The following is a 21,927-nucleotide window of genomic DNA, read 5'->3' on the forward strand; positions in this document are numbered from 1 at the left end:
CCCAGCACATCCAGGTTCTTCACCTGCGGCATCATCTGAGACCACCCACCCGGACAGCTGATGAAACTGAGGAGTATTTCAGTCTGTAATAAATCCCTTTTGTTGGGAAAAACTCATTCTGATTGGCTGGGCCTATGCCCTCCCAGGCCCACCCATTGTTGCGCCCCTGCCCAGTCATGTGAAATCCATAGATTAGGGCCTAATTTATTTATTTCTATTGACTGATTTCCTTATATGAACTGTAACTCAGTAAAATCGTTGAGAATGTTGCGTTTAATATTTTTGTTCAGTATAGTAGTTCTGTTTTGATATAATTTGTGTTGTCAGAGTTAAGGGCCAACCACCAAGACAATAACTATAACGATAAGATAACTATGAAGATATACTATAGGCTACATAACTATAAAACGTTGGTGAGCATCCACACTAGAGGAACATTTATTGTTTATCGTTCTACAGTCCTACACCGGTCAATCAACTGATCAACACATCCTACTGCATGCTGTAGGCCTATTAATAAGGTGGTAACACAAGACCATTCAGTGCTTTCAGGTTGTGTTCATTGTCATAGTGACAACTGCAAATAATACTTCAATGTACATGTAGGCCTAAGGAAAAATAATATAGTAACTTGTGTTTAAATGTAGCAATTCAACAACATGTCATTTTTTGCAAGTGATTTCAATTTTTCTAATGGTTGTCAATTCCTTTGGGGCTTCTTTTGCACTGTGCTCATCTCTCGGTCTGTCTTGTGCAACTATTTGTAATGCATCAGTGCAACAATGTTATCATAACCGGCCAAAAGTGATCACACCAACCCGCTTTCTCTCCTCAACTTTCCCCGACAGTTAATTTGCCTTATGCTGTGTAGGCCCGTTTTACATTCGGCAATTAGCAAGAGCAAACCTTCTTTCCCCCGAATAGGCTATTAGGCCTAGTATAAAAAATTATCAAAATGAATGTCCTATAGCTTTTCCTGGGATTTCACGAGAGAGGAATGGCCTATTGCAGAGAGGTTTGCGTAGCCTATTGTGCACTGGAACAGTTGGAAGAGAGGATAGCCATGTGTAGCCGAAGTAAGAAGCTAAATATTAGCCAGATATTAGACCATTTATTAGCAAAATATTAGGTATAATAGGCTAAATATGTACCTGTCATAGTGCCAGAAAAAATAAGTTTACAAATTATGAAATGGCAGATCTGTGCGTTCCTCCAAGCTGCACTCTGTGGTCCCCGACACGCAAAGCTTCGCTATTCATTAGGCCCGCCTAGGCCTATGTTTTTAGGCCATTAAATGAATCTACAACAACACAGTGCAATGAGGAAAAAAGTATTGTTATCAAGTAAGTACACAATTGTCTATAGGCTGTAAACTGCAATGTAGGCAAGTTTGAATAACTGCTCAAACGTCCTGTTTTGTTTAATGCCGAAATAACTGCATACAGCCAAGGCCTGATTATGGAGGCATTTGGATCAGTTTGGGTCTATGCTCAACAGTTTAGAAGGTCCAGAAAGGTACCTCAGCCACTCATGTCGTGTATTTTGTGAGGTTGTAGCCTATCAGTGTTAAGTTAGGTCTATTATTGGGAAATATGGGCTTCTCCTTTTCAACTCCCAGCACGTTTTGTATTTCTATTTATTAAGGATCCCCATTAGCTGCTGCCAAGGCAAAAACAGGTTTTTAGTATTTTTTCTCTCACATTTATTAAAAATAAAAACCGGAAATATCACGTTTACATAAGTATTCAACCCTTTACTCAGTACTTTGTTGAACCTGTATTTGGGGAGTTTCTCCCATTTAATCTCTGCAGATCCTCTCAAGCTCTGTCAGGTTGAATGGGGAGCGCCGCTGCACAGCTATGTTCAGGTCTCTCCAGAGATGTTCAATCGGGTTCAAGTCCGGGTTCTGGCTGGGCCACTCAAGTACAGGTTTCCTCCAGGACGTGACGCTTGGCTTTCAGACCAGAGAATCTTGTTTCTCATGGTCAGAGTCCTTTAGGTGTCTTTTGTAAAATTCCACGCGGGCTGTCATGACTTTTACTGAGGAGTGGCTTCCGTCTGGCCACTCTACCATAAAGGCCTGATTGGTGAAGTGCTGGAGAGATGGTTGTCCTTCTGGAAGGTTCTCCCATCTCCACAGAGGAACTCTGGCGCTCTCTGAGTGACCATCGGGTTCTTGGTCATCTCCCTGACCAAGGCCCTTCTCCCCCGATTGCTCAGTTTGACCGGGCAGCCAGCTCTAGGAAGAGTCTTGGTGGTTCCAAACTGCTTAGGGTTGTTGTCCTGTTGGAAGGTGAACCTTCACCCCAGTCTGAGGTCCTGAGCAGATTTTCAACAAAGATCTCTCTTTACTTTGCGCCGTTTATCTTTCCCTCGATCCTGACTAGTCTCCCAGTTCCTGCCACTGAAAAACATCCCCACAGCATGATGCTGCCACCACCAATGCCTCACCATAGGAATGGTTCCAGGTTTCCTCCAGACGTGACGCTTGGCATTCAGGTCAAAGAGTTCAATATTGGTTTCATCACACCACTTTGGAAGGTTCTCCCATCTCCACAGAGGAGCTCTGTCAAAGTGACCATCGGGTTCTTGGTCATCTCCCTGACCAAGGCCCTTCTCCCCCAATTGCTCAGTTTGACCGGGCGGCCAGCTCTAGGAAGAGTCTTGGTGTTTCCAAACTTCTTCCATTTAAGAATGATGGAGGCCACTTGGGTTCTTGGGGACCTTCAATGCTGCAGACATTTTTTGGTACTCTTCCCCAGATCTGTGCCTCGACATAATTCTGTCTCGGAGCCCAAGGACGTTTCCTTCGACCACATGGCTTGGTTTTTGCTCTGACATGCACTGTCAACTGTGGGACCTTACATAGACAGGTGTGTGCCTTTCCAAATCATGTCCAATCAATTGAATTTATCACAGGTGGACTCCAATCAAGTTGTAGAAACATCTCATGGATGATCAATGGAAACAGGATGCACCTGAGCTCAATTTCGAGTCTCATAGCAAAGGGTCTGAATACTTATGTAAATAAGGTATTTCTTTTTAGTTTTTTATAATAAAAAAAAAATACTGTTTTCACTTTGTCATTATGGGGTATTGTGTGTCGATTGAGGAAAAAAATTATGTAATTCATTTTAGAATGAGGCTGTAATGTAAAAAATTTGGAAAAACTCAAGGGGTATGAATACTTTCCGAATGCACTGTATTTACAATTTAAAATATTACATGATATTATATTTCATAACTCTTTTCAAAACACAGTAAGTGTGTGCCCTCAGGCCACTACTCTACTACCACGTACAGTACCAGTCAAAAGTTTGGACACACCTACTCATTCCAGGGTTTTCCTTTATTTTTACAATTTTCTACATTGTAGAATAAAAGTGTGAAGACATCAGAACTATGAAATAACTCATATGGAATCATGTAGTAAGTGTTAAACAAATCAAAATATATTTTATATTTGAGATTCTTCAAATAGCCACCCTTTGCCTTGATGACAGATGTGCCCACTCTTGGCATTCTCTCAACCAGCTTCACCTGGAATGCTTTTCCAACAGTCTTGAAGGAGTTCCCACATATGCTGAGCACTTGTTAGCTACTTTTCCTTCACTCTGCCATCCGACTCATCCCAAACCATCTCAATTGGGTTGAGGTCGGGGGATTGTGGAGACCAGGTCCTCTGATGCAGCACTCTTCACTCTCCTTCTTGGTAAATTAGCCCTTACACAGCCTGTAGGTGTGTTGGGTCATTGTCCTGTTGAAAAACAAATGATAGTCCCACTAAGCCCAAACTAGATGGGATGGCGTATCGCTGCATAATGCTGTGGTAGCCATGCTGGTTAAGTGTGCCTTGAATTCTAAATAAATCATAGATAGTGTCACCAGCAGAGCACCCCCACACCATAACACCTCCTCCTCCATGCTTTACGGTGGGAAGTACACATGCGGAGATCATCCGTTCACCTACTCTGCATCTCACAAAGACATGGCTGTTGGAACCAAAAATCTCCAATATGGACTCCAGACTAAAGGACACATTTCCACCGGTCTAATGTCCATTGCTCGTGTTACTTGGCCCAAGCAGGTCTCTTCTTCTTATTGGTGTTCTTAAGTAGTGGTTTCTTTGCAGCAATTCAACAATGAAGGCCTGATTTCACACAGTCCCCTCTGAACAGTTGATGTTGATATGTGTCTGTGACTTGAAATCTGTGAAGTATTTATTTGGGCTGAAAGTTCTGAGGCTGGTAACTCTAATGAACTTATCCTCTGCAGCAGAGGTAACTCTGGGTCTTCCATTCCTGTGGTGGTCCTCATGAGAGCCAGTTTCATCATAGCACTTGATGTTTTTTGTGATTGCACTTGAAGAAACGTTGAAAGTTCTTGAAATGTTCCGTTTTGACTGACCTTCATGTCTTAAAGTAATGATGGACTGTCATTTTTCTTTGCTTATTTGAGCATTTCTTGCCATAGTATGGACTTCGTCTTTTACCAAATAGGGCTATCTTCTGTATACCCCCCTACCTTGTCACAACACAACTGATTGGCTCAAACACATTAAGCAGGAAAGAACTTCCACAAATTAACTTTTAAGTAGGGGTAATTGAAATGGATTCCAGGTGACTACCTCATGAAGCTGGTTGAGAGAATGCCAAGAGTGTGCAAAGCTGTCATAAATGCAAAGGGTGGCTATTTGAAGAATCTCAAATATATAATATATTTTGATTTGTTTAACACTTTTCTGGTTACTACATGATTCCATATGTGTTATTTCATAGTTTTGATGTCTTCACACTTTTATTCTACAATGTAGAAAATTGTAAAAATAAAGTAAAACCCTGGAATGAGTAGGTTTGTCCAACCTTTTGACTGGTAGTTTATATATGCACTACCGTTCAAAAGTTTGGGGTAGTGCATATATAAATGTCCTTGTTTTAGATTTTTTTACATTTTATAATAACATCAAATTGATCAGAAATACAGTGTAGACATTGTTAATGTTGGAAATGGCTATTGTAGCTGGAAACGGTAGATTTTTCATGGAATATCTACCGTGGGGAAAAAAAGTATTTAGTCAGCCACCAATTGTGCAAGTTCTCCCACTTAAAAAGATGAGAGAGGCCTGTAATTTTCATCATAGTTACACTTCAACAATGACAGACAAATTTAGAAGAAAAAAATCCAGAAAATCACATTGTAGGATTTTTAATGAATTTATTTGCAAATTATCGTGGAAAAAAAGTATTTGGTCACCTACAAACAAGCAAGATTTCTGGCTCTCACAGACCTGTAACTTCTTCTTTAAGAGGCTCCTCTGTCCTCCACTCGTTACCTGTATTAATGGCACCTGTTTGAACTTGTTATCAGTATAAAAGACACCTGTCCACAACCTCAAACAGTCACACTCCAAACTCCAGTATGGCCAAGACCAAAGAGCTGTCAAAGGACACCAGAAACAAAATTGTAGACCTGCACCAGGCTGGGAAGACTGAATCTGCAATAGGTAAGCAGCTTGGTTTGAAGAAATCAACTGTGGGAGCAATTATTAGGAAATGGAAGACATACAAGACCACTGATAATCTCCCTCGATCTGGGGCTCCACGCAAGATCTTACCCCGTGGGGTCAAAATGATCACAAGAACGGTGAGTAAAAATCCCAGAACCACACGGGGGGACCTAGTGAATGACCTGCAGAGAGCTGGGACCAAAGTAACAAAGCCTACCATCAGTAACACACTACGCCGCCAGGGACTCAAATCCTGCAGTGCCAGACGTGTCCCCCTGCTTAAGCCAGTACATGTCCAGGCCCGTCTGAAGTTTGCTAGAGTGCATTTGGATGATCCAGAAGAGGATTGGGAGAATGTCATATGGTCAGATGAAACCAAAATATAACTTTTTGGTAAAAACTCAACTCGTCGTGTTTGGAGGACAAAGAATGCTGAGTTGCATCCAAAGAACACCATACCTACTGTGAAGCATGGGGGTGGAAACATCATGCTTTGGGGCTGTTTTTCTGCAAAGGGACCAGGACGACTGATCCGTGTAAAGGAAAGAATGAATGGGGCCATGTATCGTGAAATTTTGAGTGAAAACCTCCTTCCATCAGCAAGGGCATTGAAGATGAAACGTGGCTGGTTCTTTCAGCATGACAATGATCCCAAACACACCGCCCGGGCAACGAAGGAATGGCTTCGTAAGAAGCATTTCAAGGTCCTGGAGTGGCCTAGCCAGTCTCCAGATCTCAACCCCATAGAAAATCTTTGGAGGGAGTTGAAAGTCCGTGTTGCCCAGCGACAGCCCCAAAACATCACTGCTCTAGAGGAGATCTGCATGGAGGAATGGGCCAAAATACCAGCAACAGTGTGTGAAAACCATGTGAAGACTTACAGAAAACGTTTGACCTGTGTCATTGCCAACAAAGGGTATATAACAAAGTATTGAGAAACTTTTGTTATTGACCAAATACTTATTTTCCACCATAATCTGCAAATAAATTCATAAAAAATCCTACAATGTGATTTTCTGGATTTTTTTTTTCTCATTTTGTCTGTCATAGTTGACGTGTACCTATGATGAAAATTACAGGCCTCTCTCATCTTTTTAAGTGGGAGAACTTGCACAATTGGTGGCTGACTAAATACTATTTTTCCCCACTGTACATAGACGTATGGAGGCCCATTATCAGCAACCATCAGTCCTGTGTTCCAATGGCACGTTGTGTTTGCTAATCCAAGTTTATCATTTTAAAAGGCTAATTGATCATTAGAAAACCCTTTTGCAATTATGTTAGCACAGCTGAAAACTGTTGTGCTGATTAAAGAAGCAATAAAACTGGCCTTCTTGAGACTAGTTGAGTATCTGGAGCATCAGCAATTGTGGGTTCAATTACAGGATCAAAATGGCCAGAAACAAATAACTTTCTTCTGAAACTCGTCGGTCTATTCTTGTTCTGAGAAATGAAGGCTATTTAATGCGAGAAATTTCCAAGAAACTGAAGATCTCGTACAACGCTGTGTAGTACTCCCTTCACAGAACAGCGCAAACTGGCTCTAACCAGAATAGAAAGAGGAGTGGGAGGCCCCGGTACACAACTGAGCAAGAGGACAAATACATTAGTGTCAAGTTTGAGAAACAGACACCTCACAGGTCCTCAACTGGCAGCTTCATTAAATAGTACCCGCAATACACCAGTCTCAACGTCAACAGTGAAGAGGCGACTCCGGGATGCTGGCCTTCTAGGCAGAGTTGCAAAGAAAAAGCCATATCTCAGACTGGCCAATAAAAAGAAATGATTAAGATGGTCAAAAGAACACAGACACTGGACAGAGGAAGATTGGAATAAAGTGTTATGGATAGACGAATCAAAGTTTGAGGTGTTCAGATCACAAAGAATGACATTTGTGAGACGCAGACCAAATGAAAAGATGCTGGAGGAGTGCTTGATGCCATCTGTCAAGCATGGTGGAGGCAATGTGATGGTCTGGGGGTGCTTTGGTGGTGGTAAAGTGGGAGATTTGTACAGGGTAAAAAGGATCTTGAAGAAGGAAGGCTATCACTCCATTTTGCAACGCCATGCCATACCCTGTGGACAGCACTTGATTGGAGCCAATTCCCTCCTACAACAGGACAATGACCCAAAGCACAGCTCCAAATTATGCAAAACTATTTAGGGAAGAAGCAGTCAGCTGGGATTCTGTCTATAATGGAGTGGCCAGCACAGTCACCGGATCTCAACCCTATTGAGCTGTTGTGGGAGCAGCTTGACCGTATGGTAAATAAGAAGTGCCTATCAAGGCAATCCAACTTGTGGGAGGTGCTTCAGGAAGCATGGGGTGAAATCTCTTCAGATTACCTCAACAAATTGACAACTAGAATGCCAAAGGTCTGCAAGGCTGTAATTGCTGCAAATTGAGGATTATTTGACGAAAGCAAGGTTTGAAGGACACAATTATTATTTATATTAAAAATCATTATTTCTAACCTTGTCAGTGACTACAATTCCTATGCATTTTGCTATATTTCCTATTCAAACTCATTTCATGTATGTTTTCATTGAAAACAAGGACATTTCTAAGTCACCCCAAACTTTTGAACGGTAGTATGTGTGTGTGTATGTGTGTGTGTGTGTATATATATATATATATATATATATATATATATATATATATATATATATATACTGAACAAAAATATAAACACAACATGTAAAGTGTTGGTCCTATGTTTCATGATCTGAAATAAAATGTTGTGCAAAATTATTTTACATCAGTGTTAGTTATCGTTTCTATTTTACCAAGGTAATCCATCCACCTGACAGGTGTAGCATATCAAGAAACTGATTAAACATTATGATAATTACACAGGTGCACCTTGTGCTGGGTACAATTAAAGGCCACTCTAAAATGTGCAGTTTTGTCACACAACACAATGCCACAGATTTCTCAAATTTTGAGGGAGCGTGAAACTGGCATGCTGACTGCAGGAATGTCCACCAGAGCTGTTGCCAGAAATTCTAATGTTTATTTCTCTACGTCGTTTTAGAGAATTTGGCAGTAAGGCCAACTGGCCTCACACCCGCAGACCATGTGTAACCACGCCAGCCCAGGAGCACAACATCAGGCTTCTTCACTTGCTGGATCGTCTGAGACCAGCCACCCGGACAGCTGATGAAACTGTGGGTTTGCTCAACCGAAGAATTTCTGACCAAACTGTCTCAGGGAAGCTCGCTCTGCGTGCTCGTCATTCTTGTCTGGGTGTTGACCTGACTTCAGCGTCGTAACCGACGTCAGTGGGCAAATACTCACCTTCGATGTCCTCTTCACGGATTAATCCTGGTTTCAATTGTGCTGGGCAGATGGCAGACGGCGTGTATGGCGTCGTGTTGGTGAGAGGTTTGCTGATGTCAACGTTGTTAACAGCCCCATGGTGACGGCGGGGTTATGGTATGGGCAGGCATAAGCTACGGACAACGAACACAATTTCATTTTATCGATGGCAATTTGAATGGACAGATACCGTGAAGAGATCCTGAGACCCATTTTCGTGCCATTCATCAACTCATTTTTCAGCATGATAATGCACGGCCCCATGTCGCAAGGATCTGTACACAATTCCTGGAAGCTGATAATGTCCTAGTTTTTCCATGGCCTGAATACTCACCAGACATGTCACCCATTGAGCTTGTGTGGGATGCTCTGGATCGACGTGTGCGACAGTGTATTCCAGTCCATGCCAATATCCAGCAATTTCGCACAGCCATTGAAGAGTAGTGGGAGAACATTCCACAGTCCACAATCAACAGCCTGATCACTGTATGCTTGATGAGGCAAATGGTGGTTGCACCAGATACTGATTTGGTTTTCTAATTCACACCCCTGCTTTTATTTAAATTGAGAGATTTTCTTTCATGAACTCAATAAAATCTTAGAAATTCTTGCATGTTGCGTTTTATTTTTGTTCAGTATTTAAAAAAAATATATTCCTTTATTATTTTCCCCTAACCCTACCACTGCTCCCCTAATTGGAGTAAACTAATGGACAATAATACCTAGGCTTCTACTCCCAGTTTATACATACTTTATACATTTTACGGACACAGTATATTTTACATTAGTTACCTTATTTTTAGTCCCACCCTTCAGCTCCACTCAACCCCTCCCATCTATCTCTGAACACCATCCAGTTTTACCTTTCTATTCTCATAGTTTCTACAGATTGTAAATTAAAGATACACATTTTTGCTAAGAGAGTTATTATATTATTGATCGATTGACTATGACTTTTCAAATCACCTAGCAGTGCTATTTGCAGAGTTAGCTCCATGTAAATGTTGCAATTCTTCAGCCATTCCTGAACCTGCTTCCTAAAACAAGCTACATATGGACAGTACCAAAACAAATTATCTAATGATTCTGTCTCTTCGCAACAAAATCTGCAGAGCTGGGATGGTTGTATCACCCATATATATATTACATTCTATTGGTTGCAAGAATTTGGTATAATAATAAAAATTGAAAAAATTGAAGTTTTGAATCCGGTGTCGTTTTGTGTATCAATTAATAAACCATGTGCCATGGAATCGGTACATCGAAAATCTCTTCCCAACTATTTTGCAATCTATATGGCACAGCTGTAAATGTTTTCGTCCTTAAATTAAATTCGTATACATTTTTATGTATCACTTCTCTTTAACCAATTTTGGTCTTTAATGCAGGGCCGACAGACAAGTTCCTTACTTTCTCCCCGTTCCACTTGCTTCTTCCATGTTTGCAGTAATGCCGCAATTAGTTTGTTGTAATTTTGTGTAGATTAGACATTTCCATCAATTTCTGTTAATGAAATACTTACTTACGGGCCCTTTCCAACAATGCAGAGAGAATAACTGAAAAATAATAAAGAATAATTACACAATGAGTAACGATAACTTGGCTATATACACGGGGTACCAGTAACGAGTTGATGTGCAGGGGTCCGAGGTAATTGAGGTACATATGTACATATAGGTAGGGATAAAGTGACTAGGCAACTGGATAGATAATAAGCAAGTAGCAGCAGCGTATGTGATGAGTCAAAAGAGTTGGTGCAAAAGGGGGTCAATGCAGATAGTCAGGGTAGCTATTTGGTTAACTATTTAGCAGTCTTATGGCTTGGGGATGGAAGAAGCTCGTCAGGGTCCTTTTGGTTCCAGACTTGGTGCATCTGTACCGCTTGCCGTGCGATAGCAGAGAAAACAGTCTGGGGTAGTTGGAGTCTGACAATTTGTAGTTCCTTTCTCTGACACCGCCTGGTATATAGGTCCAGGATGGGAGGGAGCTCTGCCTTAGTTATGTACTGGGCTGTACGCACTACCCTCTGTAGCGCCTTGCGGTCGGATGCCAATCAGTTGCCATTCCAAGCGGTGATGCAGCCAATCAATGGCCAAGCCATTAGCTGCTCCGGCCCACAGATGGAAACCCATGTCTGCATCCTAAATGGCACCCTATTGTTAAGTTCATGTTTTAAGTAGCCCTATACCTCTAATTACAGTGCTCTCCCTCTGTACTGGGAATAATGATGATGAGAGTAGTTCTATTCTACGGCAGATAGTGAGCATGTCAATGAAACATGCCAGAAGTACAGAAAACCTAAGCCCAGACCAGCTGTTGGTTTGACACGAGCTAGGACCAAGTCTGTGGTGACTTCACATAATCAACCACTTCACATGCTTCAGTGCTGGAAGCATTGTGAACACAAAGAAACCCAGTGAAGTCGTCAAGCACTTCATTAATTACTGGATAAGTGTGCATGGCCCGCCCCAGAAATTGACAATGAGAAGAATTCAATAATAATGAAATGGCAGACAAATTCAACATGGAAGTAAAGATCACTGCTGCATACAGTCCATGGAGCAATGGACTTTTGGAGAGACATAATCAAACACTCACAACGATTTTGCTGAAAGTGAAGCAAGACAATGAATGTAACTGGGGAAACAGCCCTAGATTGGGTGCTAATGGCAAAGAACTCAATGCACAATGTTCATGGCTACAGCCCATACCAGTTAGTGTTCGGGCAGAACCCTAATCTTCCCACTGTACTGGTTGACAAGCCACCAGCACCAGAAGCTTTATTCAAGCTGCCACTTTCCGTTACTGAGTGCCTTTTTAGTCAGACAGTCACAGAGTCTGCTGGGGACAGCACCTTTCAGCACTACATGCAGCGAGAAAAGCATTCACTGAAGCAGTGTTCGGAGAGAATTCGCAGGGCTCTGCGTAAACAATTTTGTCCCACAGATGAGAGGTACGTGACTGGAGACAAAGTATACTACAAACGAGTTGACTGTCGAGTGGAAAGGACCTGGAGTCGTCATTGGCCAAGATGGTATGGTGATATTTATGAAGCACGGACGCACCATCGTCTGGGTGCATCACTCAAGATTGCAGAAGGTAAATAAATTATCAACGAGTTGGAGGGGCTGTTGCTGAGAATCGGCCTCCTACCGAAAATGACACAAAAAAGGACACAGTCACAAACCTACCAGATGTCGCATCCATTGATATGGACACTGAAACTGGCACAGGAAATGGAGCAGAGACCTTCAACCATGACACGGGTAATACTGTTGAGGGCCCATATGAATGAAACATTGAACAACAGCCACATGTTAAAACAGAATGACTGAATGAATGACATTCAAGAGGATGATGTACTCGAAACAAATGACGTGTCATTTGACCCGGCTAAACAAGATAAGCTCAGTAATTGGAGAAAAAAATGTGTTTGAGGAAGTCAAAGAAATTGGCCAAAAATGTGTCTCAACAAGGTGGATGTGTACCCTTAAATAATTCTCAACCAGAATATTGCCAAAAGCGTGGCTAGAGGTTTTGAAAAGCTGGCCACTAAAGAACTCCCAAAAGACACACCGACATGAGTCTGTGTCACTCAGATTGCTGCTGACAGTGATCTGGCAGAAATAAATGTATACTTAATTCAATGGACATCAAATCTGCATTTCTGCAGGGAACAGATCTGTCAAGGGACAATCACATCTGACTTGCGCTTGAAGTTAAGGGTGAAGGAACACTGTGGAAACTAAAGTGTGTGTATGGCCTGGCAGATGCATCCCTCTACTGGTACAACAAAGTCAAGGCAACAATGCTGAGTACAGGAGGCAAAATGTCAAGTGGATCCTGCTGTGTTCTACTGGCTTGATCAAGACTGCAATGGCTGGAGTACTCGCCTTTCATGTTGCTGACTTAATCTGGGGTGGCTCACAGACCTTTGCTACAACTGATTCCACACCACAAATACATTTACTGGCATTGCCGTTTTTTTGTTATGTTGGCATGGAGTTAGTTTCAGTTGACGGAATAATACTGATGCAACAGGAAAGCTACATCAAGAATCTTCAACCCATCCATATGGATTCTTCAAGAGCCGTACAAAGGGACTCCCCACTCTGTGCAATTTATGCTGATCAGCTGAGGTCAAAGATACATCCAATTCTCTAGGTTGCTAGACAGAGTAGACTTGATGTAATGTTTGATGGCTGCAACTTGGCATCCAACACAAAACACGCCACTGTACAAACCATGCATGAGGATAACAAAGTTGTTCGTAAACTGAAATCACAACAAGTGACTAAAGTTTCAGCATGTGGGAAAAGATGACTCTCAAACTAGTTGTCTTCAGTGATGCTTCCCTAGGGAACCTTTAAAAATGGAGGCACAAAAGGTGGACATCTAATTGTCTTAATGGGATGAGGAAGGAAGATTCTCACCTATCTGTTGGGAGTCAAAAAGTATCAGAAGGGATTCATTTTGAGATTAGCAGCATCAAGGAATTTATTCCGGCTCAGATAATCCAGCGGATTCTGTGGTCAGCCACAAAGGAACAGATGGCTGACTGTCTGACTAAAAAAGGAGCATCCGCTCTTGTAATCCTAAAGACACTCAGTAATGGAAAGTGGCAGTTTGAGTAAAACAATTGTCACGTGACATTGCCATATGACCCATTTGAAATGAGGGACTTGAATAATGCATATACTTTTAATTATTTGTTGCTGTTTTATTTGTCTTTAAAGAAAAGTGGGTTAAGTTAATGTTTTAAGTATCCTTATACTTTTGTAATTACGCTGCTCTCCCCCTCTTATTAGTGCGCCTGTGCAGAAGTTACTGTCACTGATGGACCGGGCCTGAGTGTAATGGCCGCTATGTACAGTGCTGATACTGTGAAGTAAACGTTGTTAAACTGGAACCTAGTCGTCGTGTCATTTGGAGTTAACACTATTCCCTATATTGTAAGTGCAATAATTTTGACCAGAGCCCTATGGACCCTGGTTGAAAGTAGTGCACTACATAGGGAGGGAATAGGGTACGATTTTGGACACAGCCCATCACTCATATAATGTCTGTGTGTGAGGGAGTTCAAATATATTTTGTCTTTGTGTTCATGCCTTGTCTCAGCTAGAGCTCCTTAGACTTGGACTACTACGTGGTACTATTCAAAATGTGCACACACACACTAGGTACAGGAAGGAGGTCCGGACAACAGCCCCGCTTCCAGGAAACCCTCAGGAAAGGAATACCGTAACCAAGGGGAAACTCTCACAAAAATAGTGTTTCCCTTAACAGAACACACACACACACATACTGATAATGTGCCATTTCACATAGACTGGGCAGGGCCACTTGTTCTGCCTCTTAGGTTCAGTTCAGTGCTTTGGCTGCTAGCTAGGATGTGGTTTGTTTGCTTTAAGGGGTGCCATCTTGAGGGTGGTGACTCTGCAAAAGTTCAAATTTTGTTATGATACTGTGTGTGAAACCAATGCTCCACGTCCCTTTTTGCTAGTTCACTCAATTAATTCAACACAACTATTGTTATTGTCGATTTCAATATATAAGGCCTAGTTCTACATGCGCGCACACACACACTTTAAATTGTTACTTTGCACTTTCTCATAGTGAGTGTGTTTGTGTGTGAACAAGGCTGCGAGTCTCTACGTTCTGTTAGCCGTTATTGCCGTCGACTCTGCCCTCCCTCGCGCCCTCTTCAGTTTCCTGTGGGCTCTTAAGTTACATGATGCCTTTCCAGATAAGTGTTTGGCCTGGATTTCCTGTTTATGATGGATAGTGTCTCCCCCTCTCCGTCTCTCTCTCTCACCACACTCAACAGTCATTTTCTGGGAGAAATGGAGGTCAGAGAACCGGCCCTCCGAGTACTGCCAAAAAGCTCACTCCCCTCCCTGTTCCTTCCTCCCTCTGAAACTCACCCTGCGTGACTTTTAAAACGAGGGAGAGCAAGAACAAGGGCGATTAAAAGCGAGAGGAGGGTAAGAAGAGGGAAAGGGTACGCAAGAGACGGGAGCAAAAGCGAGAAGGTCACAGAGAAAGCGAGGGATGAGAAGAGTGAAGGGGAAAATGATAGAGACAGAGAGGGGGAAGGAGAACGGAGATAGATGGATTTGGAGGTAGCACTCAAGGCTAAAAGATCACTGGATGCGTCTGAAAACGTTACTAGCTGTCAAATCCTTAGTCTTTATTTCCTCAATTCCTCACCACCTCCTCCAAATACATTGGAGGAGAGGATATAAGGTCCCTCCTTCGGACTTTGTCCTCCAATGAGCTTTGAGAGGGAGGCAAGGATGTTGATGTAGGAAAGGACAGAGAAACCAAGGATTTAACAACTTGTAGCCCAACGTTTTCAGCCACAGTGTTTGCCAAAGTGGATTTGGTCCAACACCCTGACTAGACCGGCTACGTTGCGTGCGTGCAGATTATTTTATATATTTTTTTTATATAAACTCCTGGACAGTCTGTGGTGCAACGTGGCGTTGGTGGATGGAGCGAGACATGATGTCCCAGATGTGCTCAATTGGATTCAGGTCTGGGGAACGGGCGGGCCAGTCCATAGCATCAATGCCTTCCTCTTGCAGGAACTGCTGACACACTCCAGCAACATGAGGTCTAGCATTGTCTTGCATTAGGAGGAACCCAGGGCCAACCGCACCAGCATATGGTCTCACAAGGGGTCTGAGGATCTCATCTCGGTACCTAATGGCAGTCAGGCTACCTCTGGCGAGCACATGGAGGGCTGTGCGGCCACCCCACACCATGACTGACCCACCGCCAAACCGGTCATGCTGGAGGATGTTGCAGGCAGCAGAACGTTCTCCACAGCGTCTCCAAACTCTGTCACGTCTGTCACATGTGCTCAGTGTGAACCTGCTTTCATTTGTGAAGAGCACAGGGCACCAGTGGCGAATTTGCCAATCTTGGTGTTCTCTGGCAAATGCCAAACGTCCTGCACGGTGTTGGGCTGTAAGCACAACCCCCACCTGTGAACGTCGGGCCCTCATACCACCCCCATGGAGTCTGTTTCTGACCGTTTGAGCAGACACATGCACAAATATGTGGCCTGCTGGAGGTCATTTTGCAGGGCTCTGGCAGTGCTCCTCCTGCTCCTCCTTGCACAAAGGCGGAGGTAGCAGTCCTGCTGCTGGGTTGTTGCCCTCCTACGGCCTCCTCCACATCTCCTGATGTACTGGCCTGTCTCCTGGTAGCGCCTCCATGCTCTGGACACTACGCTGACAGACACAGCAAACCTTCTTGCCACAGCTCGCATTGATGTGCCATCCTGGATGAGCTGCACTACCTGAGCCACTTGTGTGGGTTGTAGACTCCGTCTCATGCTACCACTAGAGTGAAAGCACCACCAGCATTCAAAAGTGACCAAAACATCAGCCAGGAAGCATAGGAACTGAGAAGTGGTCTGTGGTCACCACCTGCAAAACCAGTCCTTTATTGGGGGTGTCTTGCTAATTGCCTATAATTTCCACCTTTGCACAACAGCATGTGAAATGTATTGTCAATCAGTGTTGCTTCCTAAGTAGACAGGTTGATTTCACAGAAGTGTGATTGACTTGGAGTTACATTGTGTTGTTTAAGTGTTCCCTTTATGTTTTTGAGCAGTGTAGGTTTCCCTTATCTGTGGATTAATTGTCAGAGTACACGCGATTTTCTCCCGGGTATCCCGGTATTTCCCGTCAAAACTGGAAGTGTCATTCAAAAGCATTATAAAGCATATAAATAGGCATACAGTACCAGTCAAAAGTTTGGACACACCTACTCATTCCAGGGTTTTTCTTTATTTTTACAATTTTCTACATTGTAGAATAATAGTGTGAAGACATCAACACTATGAAATAACACATGGAATCATGAAGTAACCAAAAAAGTGTTAAACAAATCAAAATATATTTGAGATTTGAAAATCTTCAAATAGCCACCCTTTGCCTTGATTACAGCTTTGCACACTCTTGGCATTCTCTCAACCAGCCTCATGAGGTAGTCACCTGGAATGCATTTCAATTAACAGGTGTGCCTTCTTAAAAGTTAATTTGTGGAATTTCTTTCCTTCTTAATGTGTATGAGCCAATCAGTTGTGTTGTGACAAGGTAGGGGGGTATACAGAAGATAGCCCTATTTGGTAAAATACCAAGTCCATATTATGGCAAGAACAGCTCAAATAAACAAAGAGAAATGACAGTCCATCATTACTTTAAGAAATGAAGATCAGTCAATATGGAACATTTCAAGAACTTTGAAAGTTTCTTCAAGTGCAGTCGCAAAAACCATCAAGTGCTATGGTGAAATTGGCTCTCATGAGGACCGCAACAAGAATGGAAGACCCAGAGTTAACTCTGCTGCAGAGGATAAGTTCATTAGAGTTACCAGCCTCAGAAATTGCAGCCCAAATAAATGCTTCACAGAGTTCAAGTAACCGACACATCTCAACATCAACTGTTCAGAGGGGACTGTGTGAATCAGGCCTTCATGGTCGAATTGCTGCAAAGAAACCACTACTAAAGGACACCAATAAGAAGAAGAGACCTGCTTGGGCCAAGAAACACGAGCAATGGACATTAGACCGGTGGAAAATTGGGCTTTGGTCTGGAGTCCAAATTAGAGGATTTTGGGTTCCAACCGCCGTGTCTTTGTGAGACGCGGTGTGGGTGAACGGATGATCTCTGCATGTGTATTTCCCACCATAAAGCATGGAGGAGGTGGTGTTATGGTGTGGGGGTGCTTTGCTTGTGACACTGTCTGTGATTTATTTAGAATTCAAGGCACACTTGAACAGCATGGCTACCACAGCATTCTACAGCGATACGCCATCCCATCTGGTTTGGGCTTAGTGGGACGATCATTTGTTTTTCAACAGGACAATGACCCAACACACCTCCAGGCTGTGTAAGGGCTATTTTACCAAGAAGGAGAGTGATGAGTGCTGCATCAGATGACCTGGCCTCCACAACCCAATTGAGATGGTTTGAGATGAGTTGGACGGCAGAGTGAAGGAAAAGCAGCCAAGAAGTGCTCAGCATATGTGGGAACTCCTTCAAGATTGATGGAAAAACATTCCAGGTGAAGCTGGTTGAGAGAATGCCAAGAGTGTGTAAAGCTGTCAAGGCAAAGGGAGGCTATTTGAAGATTCTCAAGTGTAAAATATACTTTGATTTGTTTTACACTTTTTTGATTACTACATGATTCCATACAGTGAGGGAAATAAGTATTTGATCCCCTGCTGATTTTGTACGTTTGCCCACTGGCAAAGAAATGATCAGTCTATATTTTTAATGGTAGGTTTATTTGAACAGTGAGAGACAGAATAACAACAACAAAATTCCAGAAAAACGCATGTCAGAAATGTTATAAATTGATTTGCATTTTAATGAGGGAAATAGGTATTTGACCCCCTCTCAATCAGAAAGATTTCTAGCTCCCAGGTGTCTTTTATACAGGTAACGCAAATGGAAGAAACACAAAAGAACTGTCAATCTCCCTCGCCTGGGGCTCCATGCAAGATCTCACCTCGTGGAGTTGCAATGATCATGAGAACGGTGAGGAATCAGCCCAGAACTACACGGGAGGATCTTGTCAATGATCTCAAGGCAGCTGGGACCATAGTCACCAAGAAAACAATTGGTAACACACTACGCCGTGATGGACTGAAATCCTGCAGCCCCCGCAAGGTCCCCCTGCTCAAGAAAGCACATATACAGGCCCGTCTGAAGTTTGCCAATGAACATCTGAATGATTCAGAGGAGAACTGGGTGAAAGTGTTGTGGTCAGATGAGACCAAAATCGAGCTCTTTGGCATCAACTCAACTCGCTGTGTTTGGAGGAGGAGGAATGCTGCCTATGACCCCAAGAACACCATCCCCACCGTCAAACATGGAGGTGGAAACATTATGCCTTGGGGGGGGGGTTTCTGCTAAGGGGACAGGACAACTTCACCGCATCAAAGGGACGATGGACGGGGCCATGTACCGTCAAATCTTGGGTGAGAAACTCTTTCCCTCAGCCAGGGCATTAAATGGGTTGTGGATGGGTATTCCAGCATGACAATGACCCAAAACACACGGCCAAGGCAACAAAGGAGTGGCTCAAGAAGAAGCACATTAAGGTCCTGGAGTGGCCTAGCCAGTCTCCAGACTTTAATCCCATAGAAAATCTGTGGAGGGAGCTGAAGGTTCGAGTTGCCAAACGTCAGCCTCGAAACCTTAATGACTTGGAGAAGATCTGCAAAGAGGAGTGGGACAAAATCCCTTCTGAGATGTGTGCAAACCTGCTGGCCAACTACAAGAAACGTCTGGTCTCTGTGATTGCCAACAAGGGTTTTGCCACCAAGTACTAACTCATGTTTAGCAGAGGGGTCAAATACTTATTTCCCTCATTAAAATGCAAATCAATTAATAACATTTTTGACATGCGTTTTTCTGGATTTTGTTGTTGTTATTCTGTCTCTCACTGTTCAAATAAACCTATCATTAAAATGATAGACTGATCATTTCTTTGTCAGTGGGCAAACGTACAAAATCAGCAGGGGATCAATTACTTTTTTCCCTCACTGTAGCAGCAAAGGGGGGGATCCAACTCCACAATAATGCCCATGATTTTGGAATAAGATGTTCGAGAAGCACGTGTCCACATATTTTTGGTAATGTAGTCTATTTCATCTAACATATCCAGGAAATGGTACTAAGCCAACATATGGAATTGTTTTAAGATGGTCATACCATGGCTCATTTAGCTATTTGATTTGGAATTTTACGACCCCTTTAGATATAATTTTTTTTAATAATAATATTGAATTTGGTCTTTACTACTATAGCCCATAGAAACGCATTGAATAACACATTCATAAATGGCAAAAAAGACAGTAAAACAATTAATCATAAGGAATAAGGTTTTGAAGTGTCTGTCCTATATCTAGGAGATATAAGAAAGCTGAGGAAATATTTTAGTTTATTTGGACACTCATTTAACCCCTTATTTTTGTTGGTACAAAACTACCTGCATACTTCCATTCATTTGTATGTGTTACCTTCAGACGAGTTCCGTGACACTTGTGGTGGGTTGTAGAGCAAAAAGTCTCCCCTTTTCATAGAGTGGTTATAATAGTTTGTAGGCCAAATCATTCGGACGTTACAAACATTTTCGTGAGAAGAACCATTTTCGGGATGTCTCATGGTCTGACAAACACCGCTGGAACTCGGCCACTTTCCACCGCAGATGTGGAAGGCCAACATTGCCCATGGAAGAAAACCTGGTATCTCTGGCTTAAACTGACAGATTTTGAAGGGAATTTCTTAATGTTGGTATTTAGATTGACACATAGGTGTGTCAGTAGACTCTTAAGGATTGATTCACAGTTGGTTTTGGTGTTTTAACCTGCATGTCATGATCGTGTCTGGTGGGGATAGACAAAATTATCATGCAGACGATGGTGCAAGAGGTCAATATCATTACATTTACGTCATTTAGCAGACGCTCTTATCCAGAGCGACTTACAAATTGGTGCATTCACCTTATAGCCAGTGGGATAACCACTTTACAATGTTTTTTTTTTGGGGGGGGGGGGGGGGTGGATCTGAAATGACACCCTAGCCTAAATGGTGCACTACATTTAACCTTATAGCCCCAGTAGGTAACCTATAAAGGGATAGGGTGTCGGGGTCCCTCTTTCCATTAATTCAGTGGAGACTTTGCTGTTCTAGTGACGTTCACTGTGTAGGCCAAATCCCATTGATACTAAAAAAAACTAGATGCATCTCTTCACTTAACAATGGCTTACATTGAGAAGCTCAGAGTGGTGCATTCAGACCAGTGTCATTTCACAATGTTGCAATCTTGGCTCAAATAAGTGAGTTTTGTTAGTTTATAAGTAATTGCATAATAGTTAGTAGTGGCACCGACATCATTGATCATTATCTGCAATACCACTTGCTTTCCATATTCACTGCAGCATGTCCTCAAAATGATCCCCTCATCGGCCTTAGGCAATATCCCAACCTAGCAATACAGTATATACCCACCACTAATGCAGTGCACATTCCCAGCCCTACACACACACACACGGCTGCGGCTGTGCAAGTGCATGAGGGCTTTGAGGGATTCTGTACCCTCTAGTCAATCAGTAACCTGGGCATCAGACCCAATGAAAGCTCTGCGCTCCGCTCTCCTTCCTTCCACCCAGTCAATGATGACAGACTTGTGCAAATTCTATTACAACGTATTGAAAGGCCATTGTCATGTCTCTGACTCCTTAGTCTCAACTTCCATCCAGTGCATTCGGTATTCAGACCCCTTGACTTTTTCCACATTTTGGTACGTTACAGCGTTATTCTAAAATAGATTACATTGTTTTTTCCCCCTCATCAATCTACACATAATTCCACATAATAACAAAGCAAAAACTGGTTTTTAGAAATGTTACCGAATGTATAAAAAATATATACATTTACATAAGTACTCAGACCCTTTACTCAGTACTTTGTTGACCCTTTACTCAGTACTTTGTTGAAGCACCTTTGGCAGCAATTACAGCCTCAAGTCTTCTTGGGTATGATGCTACAAGCTTGGAACACCTGTATTTGGGGAGTTTGTCCCATTTCTTCTCTGCAGATCCTCTCAAGCTCTGTCAGGTTGGATGAGGGTTGGGTTTGTTTTTCCTTTGTCCTCTCTTACCTCTGGTTTTATCTGATCTGTTTACATTGTCTGGCTATGTGGTTTTGCTTGTGTCTCCCTGTCTTTAGTGGTAGCCTATATTGCTGTTGTGATACTGATCTTGGTTCGATACTATTTGAAATATTTGATTCTGCCAGGTAGGTGGGGTTTTGCAGTTTTGGCACTGTTGTCACGTTCGTTCATCGACGGGGTCAGACCAAGGCGCAGCGTGATATGCGTACATGTTTATTAAATATTAAACACAACGACAAAACAAGAAACGAAACGAAACGTGAAGTCCAAGGCAGCACAACACAACATACCTTAACTGGAACAAGATCCCACAACCCATTAGTGCCACGTTGGTAGCCATGAAGTGCTTTGAAAGGCTGGTCATAACTCACATCAACACCATCATCCCGGAAACCCTAGACCCACT

General features: G+C 42.7%; 1 protein-coding gene across 2 annotated transcripts in view; it reads left to right on the forward strand.

Annotated features, from left to right (window-relative positions):
* LOC311107015 (serine/threonine-protein kinase MRCK beta-like) overlaps positions 1-21,927 on the forward strand; it is a 178,017-nt gene that overhangs the window by 49,616 nt on the left and 106,474 nt on the right. The gene's annotated exons all lie outside the window — the stretch shown is intronic.

Source organism: Coregonus lavaretus (assembly GCF_964263955.1).
Source record: "Coregonus lavaretus genome assembly, chromosome: 31".
NCBI lineage: Eukaryota > Metazoa > Chordata > Actinopteri > Salmoniformes > Salmonidae > Coregonus > Coregonus lavaretus.